This window comes from Artemia sp. Qi Xiang Cuo, chromosome 10 (genome assembly GCF_049724085.1).
Source record: "Artemia sp. Qi Xiang Cuo chromosome 10, ASM4972408v1, whole genome shotgun sequence".
NCBI lineage: Eukaryota > Metazoa > Arthropoda > Branchiopoda > Anostraca > Artemiidae > Artemia > Artemia sp. Qi Xiang Cuo.
The window spans coordinates 18,942,636-18,950,377 of NC_142803.1; positions in this window are offsets into that span (position 1 = coordinate 18,942,636).

Genomic DNA, 7,742 nt, shown 5'->3' on the forward strand with positions numbered 1-7,742 from the left:
GTTCAGTTGTACAGGGTTTCACTTATACAGTGGTTCAGTTACGTAGGGGTTCTTTGTGTTAAATAAGTAGTTTTTGTATCTTTTAAAAGAGCTTTACGGAGATTGAGAGACTCAGGTGCCTTAGTCCGTGTGTTTTTTCTTTACGTTATTGTCATTAAAAAAGAAATTATTTTGTTAAATAATTTGTTTTTGTATCTTTTAAAAGAGCTTTACGGGGATTGAGAGACTCAGTTGCCTAATTCCGTGCGATTTTTCTTTACTTGTTTGTCAATAAAAACTAAAATTTGGTGTTAAATAATTATTTTTTGTATCTTTTAAAAGAGCTTTACTTGGATCGAGAGACGCAGTTGCCTATGTACGTGTGATTGTTATTTACTAGAATGTAATTAAAATCGAAATTTTTTAGTTATATAAGTGGTTTTTATATCTTTTTAAAAGAGCATTACTGGGATTGATAGACTCAGTTGCCTAATTCCGTGTGATTTTTCTTTACTTGTTTGTCAATAAAATCGAAATTTTTGTGTTAAATAATTAGTATTTGTATCTTTTAAAAGAGCATTACGGGGGTTGAGAGACTCAGTTGCCTAATTCCGGGTGATTTTTAGTTACTTGTTGCTCATAAAAAACGTAATTTTTTTTTTAAGTATTTATTTTTTGTATATTTTTAAAAGAGCTTTACGGGGGTTGAGAGACTCAGTTGCCTAATTTCGTGTGATTTTTCTTTACGTGTTGGTCATTAAAAACTAAATTTTTATTTTAAATAAGTTTTGTTTGTATATTTTAAAAGATCCTTACGGGGAATGAGAGACTCAGTAGCCTATTCCCGTGTGATTTTTTTTTACTTGTTGGTCATTAAAAGCTAAATTTTTGTGTTAAATAAGTAGTTTTTGTATCCTTTAAAAGAGCTTTACGGGGATTGAGAGACTCAGTTGCCTATTTCTGTGTGATTTTTCTTTACTTGATAGTCTTTAAAAACGAAATTTTGTGTTAAATAAGTAGTTTTTGTGTCTTTTAAAAAAGCTTTACTGGAATTGAGGGACTCAGTTGCCTAATTCTCAGTGTTTTTTCATTACTTGTTGATCATTAATATCTAAATTCTTGATTTAAATAATTTTTTTTTTTATCTTTTAAAATAGCTTTAAGGGGAATGAGAGACTTCGTTGCCTAAGACTGTGTAATTTTTCCTTACTTGATGGTCATTAAATAATAAATTTTTGTGTTAAATAAATAGTTTTTGTATCTTTTAAAAGAGGTTTACGGGGATTGAGAGACTCAACTGCCTAATTAAGTGTGATTTTTCTTTAGGTTGTGGAAATTAAAAAATTTATTTATTTGTTAACTAATTTTCGTTTGTAAATTTTAAAAGAGATTTACGGGGATTGAGAGACTCAGTTGCCTAATTCCGTGTGATTTTTCTTTACTTGTTAGTCATTATAAACTAAAATTGTGTTTTAAATAAGTAGTTTTTGTATATTTTAAAAGAGATTTAGGTTGATTGAGAGACTCACTCGACTAAGTCCTTGTTATTTTCCATTGCTTGATTTTAATTTTAAAATAATTTTTCTTTTTAAATAAGTATTGTTTATATCTCTTAATAGTTCTGGTTAGTGAGTGAGAGTCTCCGGCGCCAAATTCCTTGTTTTTTTTAATTTCGGTGTTTAAATTGTCATCGATTTAATTTTTATTTTTTAGAAGTTTTTGTGTATTTTAATATATCTTTCCGGAGTTTCAGAGAATCATTTGACTGATTCCGTGTGATTTTTCTTTACTTGGTTGGCATTAAAAACGAAATATTTATGTTAAATAAGTAGTTTTTGTAGCTTTTAAAAGAGCATTTCGGGGATTGAGAGACTCAATTGACTAAGTGAGTGTGATTTTTACTTACTGGATTTTCGTTAAAAAAGAAATTTCTGTGTTAAATAATTAATATTTGTATCCTTTAAAAGAGCTTTATGGGGATTGAGAGACTCAGTTGCCGGACTCCATATGATTTTTCCTCTTTTCAGTAGAGACATTCGATATCCTAAAAGTGTTTAATTCAAACTTTTTTAAAACTTCGAAATTTTTCAAATTTATTTATTTTTTTATTTTTTTACATAACTTAAAATGTCAAAATATGCTTACAGTTCTAACAATTGCGCTCAGTGATTGGTCAGAGACACGATGTGACTTTCCCACTGGTATTCTATGACCGGTTATTCACACTACCTAATCTATTGTATGTATTAAATCAGTATTTTTTACGCAGTGGAACGATAAACGCATAAGTCATACCTTTACAAAAAAGTGAAGATGGAGCATTTTAATAAAGTGTGTTTACATAACAAGATTATTTAAGCATTGAATGCTGACAAAGAGAAGTATTTAAACTTTGAAACAAGTACAGGTGGTATAACTATTGGAAATGTATTAATGAAGTTTAATGAAAGTAATTAATTAAATTTATATTTAATAAAGAAAAAATTAAAATAAAATGTTTGTGTTTAATATATATTTAGGTATAATTAGATGATTTAAATCAAATAGAAATACAAAAAAAAAATAATAGTTTATGATATATGACAACTCCTTCTTACTGCTGCAGGTTACACATTACCTACTGATACATCCAATCGTCACCTTTCGGGTATTAGCATTCAACGGAAGATCAATAAAAGAAAGGCCTACTCTTCTACTAATATCGTAAACCATATCTTGTCTACGTGTCGAAACTGTTACCTGTTTAAAAATAATGTGATAATATACTGTGAAATTGCCAGAAAAAAAAGGGCATTGTAAGAAATTATCACTATGGAATATAAAGATGAATCGATGAAAAACAAAGCACCAGCAAACGTTACTGCCATTCATCAAACAGTCATTGAACCAAATAATACCAAAGACGAAAAGCATATTGAGCCTGTTGATGAGACACCAGTAAAAATTGTGTATGACTCAAAATGGAATAATGATTATTCTACTGATTACGAACTAAGAGAAGACAATAGCTATAATATCAAGAGACAACATGGTGAACTATTTTATGGAACAGATTCAAAATTTCCAAAGTTAATCATTGATATTAATAATGTATCATAATATAATTTTGTATTAATATTCTACATAGCATTATTTCATAAAAAATATATTATGCATTACATTGTTATGTGTTCACTATTTTTAGAGTAAGCTAGCATATCAAACGTTTAGAATGTCTAATAAAACGTCGGAGATGTAAGAAAAGGAATTTGCATACATCTATTGGCAGACACATGGGAACAAATTCTTTCTTGAATTCGCCTCCTGGATAAATAAAAAAAGACATTTCATTCAAGAAATTATGACGAAACTCTAAGTAAGCAACAAACTCTTTCTTGAAGTTACCTCATGGATACACAATGCAGAAATTTCATTTAAGAAATTATCAAAAATTGTAAGTAAGTAAAAAATTCTTTCAAAAATATTTTAATACGATTAATCAATTAATATATTTAAGCTAAACCATCATTTACTCATCATAATATTTTAAATAATTTAATTAAATTATGAATAAATTTTAATTAATTAAAAATAGATTTATTGAATTAGCTTAATTGAAAAAATACATATATTTAATTCAATAAATAATAATAAAATCACAAGTAAGTAATAAAGTCTTTATTGTTTTCACCTATTGGATACAAAATACTGAAATTTCATTCAAGAAATTATGAAGGAATTGTAAATAGGTAACACACTCATGTTACCTCATGGATACACAATGCAGAAATTTCATTTAAGGAATTATCAAAAATTTTAAGTAAGTAGCAAATTCTTTTTTGAATTCGCCTCCTGGGTAAATAAAAAAGACAGTTCATTAAAGAAATTATGAGAAAATTGTAAGTAAGTCGCAAATTCTTTCTTGAATTCACCTGCTGGATAAACAAAAAGATATTTCGTTCGAGAAATTATGACAAAATTCCAAGTAAGTAACAAACTCATTATTGTTTTCATGACTTGGATACACGATGTTGAAATTTAATTCAAGAAATTATGAAAAAATTCTCAGTAAGTAACAATTTCTTTCTTGAAGTCAACTCTTGTATACACAATACTGAAATTTCATTTAAGAAATTATGAAAAAAAAACAATTTCTTTCTTGAAGTCAACTCATGGATGCAGAATCAGGAAATCTCATCCGATAAATTATTAAAACATTTGTAAGTAAGTGACAAATTCTTTTTATTTTAAAATCCTGGTTACACAGTAGATGCTTCTTTCAGTAAATTATGAAAAAACTGCAAGTAAGTAACTTTTTTTTTCTCTTTATCAAAAATAATTTTCACTTAGCTACACGATGTAGAAATTTGATTCAAGGAATTATGAAAAAATTCTCAGTAATTAACAATTTCTTTCTTTAACTCATCTCTTTGATCAACTATACGGAAATTTAATTAAATAAATTATGAAAATATTTGTAAGTAAGTAACAAACTCTTTATTGATTTCACCTCTTGGATATACAGTACAGATACTTCAGTCAAGAAATTATGAAAAAATAGCAAGTAAGTAACTTTTTTCTCTTTTTCACAAACAATTTTCAATTAGCTAAATGATGTAGAAATTTAATTCAAGAAATTATTGAAAAAATTATCAGTAATTAACAATTTCTTAATTGGATTCAAATCTTGTATACTCAATACGGAAATTTCATTAAATAATTTATGAAAAAAATTGCAACTCAGTAGCAACTTACTTATTGAACCGACAAGTGGTAAAAAAGAAAAGACCATTCGTTGAAGAAATTATGACAAAATTATAAGCTAGTAAAAAACTCTATATTGTTTTCACAAGTTAGGTATACGACGTAGACATTAAATTCAAGACATTACGAAAAAATTCTCAGTCTAAGTAGAAAATTCTTTATTGAATTCACCTGTTGGATAAACAGAAAAGAACAAACAACATTTCGTTCAAGAAATTATGAAAAAATTCTAAGTAACTAACACACGGTATTTATTTCACGTTAGATATTGAAGCTGTAGAAATTTAAGACTCTAAATTATGAAAAAAATTCTCAGTTAGTAACACGTACTTACAATTATTCATAAAGATTTGACGAACTACTGACATAACTTTATGGTAAAAGTTAACAAAATTGTAAGTAAGTAACTCAAAAATAAAAATTGTATCATCTTGGATATACAGTGCAGATACTTCATTCAAGAAATTATGAAAAAATCGCAAGTAAGTAGCTTTTTTTTCTCTTTATCACAAACACTTTTCACTTAGCTAAGCAATATAGAAATTTAATTCGGGAAATTATGATAAAATTAACAGTAAGTAACAATTTATGTCTTGAAGTCAACTCTTGGATACACACAATAAGGAAATTTCATTCAAGAAATTATAAAAAATATTTGTAAGTAAGTAACAAGCTCTTTATTGATTTCACCTCTTGAATATACAGTACAGATACTTCATTCAAGAAACGTGATTCAACACATTTTGAAACTACATGCTATTTGTATGCCTTTCCTTGGCACCTTCCCAAACGAGCGGGGATTCCCCACTGGTTCCTACACATTGCAAAAAGTGAGCAGTACGAAAACTCCACGTTTTCAACCAGACTGGTTTTTTAGGGACCAATCAGGAGAGATATGCAAAGTCGCCATAGCTTTATTACATTTTTTTTAAGGTTCATTTAGACGAGGTTACGTGCGCGAAATATTTTTTGTATTTCAATTCTGGTTGGACATGTTGTAGTGCATCACTGAGGTTGAAAACATACATAGTCTTGTTATGTACTTGACCATGAAAAGTATTTCTCGTATGAATAGAATACACCGCTTCTAGATTTGAAAATTGTGTTGTTGAAAGAGAAAAAAAGCTCACAAATATAATATTTTTACACATTTATTTAATGAATTATATGTACTGTATATTCAAGAGATGAAATTAATAAAGAGTTTGTTACTTACTTACAAATATTTTCATAATTTCTTGAATGAAATTTCCGTATTGTGTATCCGAGAGTTAACTTCAAGAAAGATATGGTTACTTACTGAGAATTTTTTTCATAATTTCATGAATTTAATTTCTACATCGTATATCTAACTCGTGAAAACAATAAAGTTTGTTACTTACTTAGAATTTTGTTATAATTTCTAGAACGAGATGTCTTTTTTGTTTTTGTGTTTATCCATCAGGTGAATTCAGGAAAGAATTTGATACTTAGACTGAGAATTTTTTCAAAATTTCTTGAATTTAATTTCTACGTCGTATATCTAACTAGTGAAAACAATAAAGAGTTTGTTACTTACTTAGAATTTTCTCATAATTTCTTGAACGAAATGTTTTTTTTTTGTTTATCCAACAGGTGAAATAAATAAAGAATTTGCTACTTAGACTGAGAATTTTTTCATAAAATCTTGAATTTAATTTCTACGTCGTATATCTAACTTGTGAAAACAATAAAGAGTTTGTTACTTACTTAGAATTTTGTCATAATTTCTTGAACGAAATGTCTTTTTTTGTTTGTCCAACAGGTAAATTCAAGAAAGAATTTGCTATTTAGTTACAATTTTTTTCATAATTTCTTGAATGAAATTTCCGTATTGCGTATCCAAGAGTTGACTTCAAGAAAGAAATTGTTACTTACTGATAATTTTTTCAATAATTTCTTGAATTAAATTTCTACATCATATAGCTAAGTGAAAAGTGTTTGTGATAAAGAGAAAAAAAATGTTACTTACTTGCAATTTTTTCATAATTTCTTGAATGAAGTATCTGTATTGTATATCCAAGAGGTGAAATCAATAAGGAGTTTGTTACTTACTTACAAATATTTTCATAATTTCTTGAATGAAATTTCCGTAGTGTGTAATCAAGCAATGACGTCAAGAAAGAAATTGTCACTTATTGAGAATTTTTTCATAATTTATCGAATCAAATTTCTAGATCGTGTATCTAAATTATGGAATTCTTGAAAGAAATTTACATCTTGGGTACCTATGATCTGAATTCAGGAAAGAAATTTTTAATTACCGAGATGTTTTCTATAATTTCCTGAATTAAATTTCTACATCATTTAGCTAAGTAAAGATTATTTTTAATAAAGAGAAAAAAAAAGTTACTTACTTGTAATGTTTTCATAATTTTTTGAAAGAAGTATCTGTACTGTATAACCAAGAAGTGAAAAAAAAAAGAGTTTGTTACTTACTTACAAATATTTTCATAATTTATTTAATTAATTTTCCTTATTGTTTATCCAATATTTGACTTCAACAAAGAATTTGTTTTTTTTTCATAATTTCTTAAATGAAATTTCCGTATTGTGTATCCAAGAGTTAACTTCAAGAAAGAAATTGCTACTTACTGAGAACATTTTCATAATTTCTTGAATTAAATTTCTACATCGTGTATCTAAGTCATTAAAACAATAAATAGTTTGTTAATTAATTGTTTTTTTTTCAATATTTATATAACGATTCGTCTTTTTTGTTTATCCAGCATGCGAGTTAAAGAAGTAATTTGCGACTAACATACAGTATTTTAATAGTTTTTTTAATGAACTGTACTTTTTATTAAAACGGGGGGGAATTAAAAAAAAAATTTGCTACTTACTTAAAATTTTTGATAATTCCTTAAATGAAATTTCTGCATTGTGTATCCATGAGGTAACATGAGTGTGTTACCTATTTACAAGTACTTCATAATTTCTTAAATGAAATTTCAGTATTTCGTATCTAATAGGTGAAAACAATAAAGACTTTATTACTTACT